Source organism: Perna viridis, chromosome 9 (genome assembly GCF_037379345.1).
Source record: "Perna viridis isolate PV_CMFRI_1.1 ecotype Kerala chromosome 9, ASM3737934v1, whole genome shotgun sequence".
NCBI classification, from domain to species: domain Eukaryota; kingdom Metazoa; phylum Mollusca; class Bivalvia; order Mytilida; family Mytilidae; genus Perna; species Perna viridis.
In genome coordinates, this window is record NC_142453.1 from 26,233,342 (window position 1) to 26,238,111 (window position 4,770).

Sequence of the window (4,770 nt, forward strand, 5' to 3'; positions counted from 1 at the left end):
ATAACACAATTTATTCTTTTTTTTTCCTTAAGTATTTTTGCACAGTATGATATCATTCTAACTTTAATGTTTATATTCAATGGATACAAACCTAGTTCGCCATATATAACCGAAATAGGGGTTGTTTGTTTTAAACCTAGAAGTAATTTACAAAATTTTAACTGAACCCTTTCTAATAAATCATTATTTTCAAAACCCTAGACCTCACATCCGTACAATAAAATTGATTTTACTAATTTATTGAAAAGATCTAATTGACATTCAATTGACAAATGTTTCCTTCGTTTTCTCAAGACGTTGTACATGGCATTTGTTGCTTTTTGTACAATATACTTTTTGCCAGACCTAAAACTTCCTGTTCTCGACAGATATATTCATAAGTAATTGAATTCTTTTACTATCTCAACCTCTGTATTGTCATATAAAAAATGTACGTTACGTTGTAATCTTCCCTTAGAAAAAATACTATTTTCGTTTTCTGTACATTCACCTTAAGCTGCCATGTTTTACGATAGTCATAAAACTTGTTCAGCGCTGATTGCAAATCATGGGCTGATTCCGCCATAATGACTGTGTCATCTGCATATAGAATGATAAAAAAGGTTTAGATAAGTATTTAGCCTATTCTCAAACTCCGTACTTATACCACCATGACCAGTAATATTTTCTTGACATAAACAATCTTCTAAATCATTTAGAAACAATGAAAATAAAAAGGGTGACAAGTTCTCGCCTTGTCTGACTCCATTTTCATAAGGAAAGAAGTCGGAAATAGCTCCGTTATATGATATACATAATTTAATGTTTTGATACACATTATACATTTTATTATACATATAACCGGTAACATTACTCAGTGTCATTTTATACCTCAAATCATTTCGGCACACCGTGTCGAACGCTTTTTCAAAATCGACGAATGCACAGAACAATTTCTTTCTCTTAAATTTCAGTATTTCAAAAAAAAAAAAAGAAAAAAAGAATTTAATGTAAAAATACAATCAACAGTTGAATATCCCTTGCGGAAGCTGCATTGATTTTCTTTTAACATTTGAGTTTCTTCAGAGTAATCAAGGGAACCAAGGTTATAGCGGTAATCAAAAAATGTAATCCAGGGACAAAGACCAGACATGGAAAACAGAACTGTTTTAGCCTACAATTTAAGATAGATGTAAATAATTTACCAGGACAACTAACGATAGTAATTGGACGATAGTTCTTGGGATCAGATTTATCTCCTTTATTCTTCTAGAATGGTATTATGATTCCTTCCAACCATGTATCAGGAATTTGTCCTGATTTATAAACTACGTTAAAAAGCTTTTCATATAAAACAATAAAACTATCAATTGTTGATTTGATATATTCATTAATAATTTGATCATTTGAGCCAGCTTTATCATTCTTTAAATGTCTGGTGCATTTTAAGATCTCTTCTGCTGTAATTGGACTATTCAATGTATCGTTTACATTATTAGTTATATCAAAATTTCCTGTTTCGTTATTTTCTGATTTATTAAAATTTTTAAAGAAATCTACCGAAGTTTGGAAGTCTATTTCAGGTTGCTTATTAGACGCACCTTTGTTAAGTATTTCCCAGTAATTCTTTAGTATCATGCGTTCTTAGTGTTTTCATTTTCTCCTTGAGCTCTAATTGATACTTAGTTTGTACTTCATTTAATGTCTTTTTTATAGTCCCTTTCGGCTGTTTTTGCAAGATTATTATGAAAAGCAGATTTATAGTTATTCCTATTCAGTTTTCTAAATATATTTGTTTGTTTTTACAATCTAAATCGAACCGTGGTTTATGAGTCTTGGTAGTAGCATTTGCACAAGAAGATTCTTTGTTATTTTCTCGAGGAAGTTTTGTTCCGGAAGTTTTCTTTGCGCTGTCCAAATAGATATTTGCTATCTTTTCGAGTATTGAATTTAGGATATTTTGTGTCAAAATTTCTGGGTTAATGTTATTTATTTCAGAAATTAAATTATTCAATTCAGTAACTTCTATATTAGTCTTATACTCTTGTGCTTTGTCTTTATTCCATTTATTTATTTTCTCACGCGGTGTTATCCCAAAACTTGAACTTGTATAATTCACTGCTGGATCATCTCCATGAATAGTTTCAATTATAGGAGAATGGACATCTGAGTGTAAACATGAGAAATCCATTACTCGAAAAACTGATAAGAATGTTAGAAATCCTGAGTTACTTATATTATACAATAATCAACTAAACTTGCGTTGCGACAAGTTAGTTTACCTTCTTTGTCGCTTTTTGATCTGCCGTTTATTATAAATAAATTATTACCTTTGCAGAAGTCTAGTAACTGATTACCGAATCTGTTTTTCATTTTATCTTGGTTATTTCGTTTTTGTGGAAAATTTGTCATTTCCAAGAAATAAATATCATTTACATTTATAAAATCTGTTAACTCAGTATTTCCATTTTCGTTGAAGATATAAAAGTCCTTTTCTTCTGTAGTTTTTGCATTAAAATCCCCCAAAAACTATACCTTGTCAATTTTTTCGCCTAACCTCATGTATTCAATTTTAATCTCACTTACTGCATCTGCAGAAGAGTAAGGGGTATATCCCGGTGGGATATAAACAACTCCTAATAAAATTTCTTCATTTTTGCATATTAAATTTGAAATTTTACACCATAATATAAATTTACTATCAGTGTGGATTGTTTCAAAGTAGTTTTTAAAAATTTTTCTTTGTTCTTGTGACTTTCCTTTGTTATCTTGAAAAACTTTTCACCCCTATTCTGAAGTTTATACCAAATTTAGGAAAGAAATTGTCTTACCGAAGCAGTAAATGTGAAAATATAACTCTCTGTGGCAATTATTAGCAGCTGAATCCGTAAGTAAATTCGTTTTTGAGCAACTTTGAGCTATTTTGCGTGTTACTACCTCTGCAATGTACCAGAAGTTCAAGAGTGATTAGACCTATCCCTTAAGTTATAAACACAAAGCATCAGAAGTTATGATTCACATGCACAATTAAATTACTGAAATCAGAACCAAAAAAAATTTGCATTCAAAAAATAAAAATATGGGATATAGCCGAAACAAGAGGAACAATTAGGCCATCTGTTTGCAATATATTGCCATTCATTCGCGTTTTAAGTGGATGTGACACGACATGTAGGTTTTTGGTCAAGGCAAGGATATAACTCTCAAGAAAATTTGTACAAATACTCAACTACAAAAGTATGCCATGATTCTACTATTGAACATATTCGCAAAGCGGGCAAATAAGTGTGTGTTCAATTATATGGAGGGTTACATGACGTCGAAACATTAGATATGCTGCGTTACGGAATACTCACCTCAAAAGTTTGCGTTGGGAATATATTCGTTCAAGTACATACCTTACCGCTTACATCAGACGCAGCTTAGCTTCATATAGCGTGAGAGTATATCATCAAACCCAATTAAGTTTGGATTGTGAAAGGTGATGAATTAGATCCAAAGGAATGGGGATGGTATTTTGAGGACAGTAAATTGATTCCAATAAGAACAACTTTAGCACCGGCTCCGGAAAAGCTTCTAAGGCTCATCAAGTGCAATTGGAAATTGAATTGTGATACTAAGTGGTGCTCCTAAAACATGTTTTATTTTATTTATAAAAACAGCATTTTTAGCAAAAATATTATAATGAGGGGTGTGAAATTTTACGCCAGACATTTACTATGGTACCGGTCTTCGATTAATTACAGAATCAGGTTTATACCTTGAGATCAAAAACTGCTCAATTTAGATTTTTTTTATTTATACTATTTTCAGCGAATTCTTTTTGTCAAAATCCTCCCCTTAAAATGATTTTTTCTAAACCCTTTTTTATATATTATTGTATGGTACTTATAAGTTTACGTTGTAAAACCATTTGATATCAACTCAGTTGCAATTTGTTTAGATTTTAGCCAAATTAAGCGTAGACAGACTAGACTACTACGAAACGTAGATAAGAGCAATTTTATCGAAATGGTTACACAAAAGCTGTAGAAGATGTAACACATTTTCTATGTGTTTATCCCAAATTTGGTGCGTCCGAAACGAGCAAATTTATTCAGTTTTATTTCAAAGAATATTCCAAACTTTGGTAATCTAGCGGTTGAATTGAAATGGATTTTTACTGCTCAGCAATGAGGATACTAAAATTCTGTCCACCTCTGCCACATTATCAAATCTAAAAGCGATTTTAGCATATTATCGGGCATATGTTTAAACATTTCATATGATATTCTATCGTCACCTGGTGCTGGTGCCTTTTTTATTTCTAATTATTGTACACATCTCCTCTTTTGTAAAAGGTAAATAGTATTTTGATTGATTGTTAGTATGACAGTTATCCTTTTGGATTGGATTTGAAGCTGCAAAATTGTTCTTGTGAACTTTGAATTCCGAATCAAGGTTTTGGTCATTTCATGCGGCAGCAAATGTACGAGCCAAAAGATTTGCGTTGTCCTTATTGGAAACTGCTTGAACATTAACAACAGAAAGTGTAAGAATATTGCTATCCCTGTTACCTTTTAGGTCCATAACCACAGTCCATACTTGTTGTACGTTGGACTCAATTTGGAACACAAGTTTTGCCAATAGTCTTTTCTAGCATTTTCTATAGTTTTTTTTTTTTAAATGGCGTTAGTTCTTTTTTGCATTGTTGGTGATCATTTTGTCAGTATCATCTGTTATTATTTATTTCATTTAATTTTATTTAATTTTATTTTATTTGGGAACCGACTTAGAGTTCTGCACTCATTG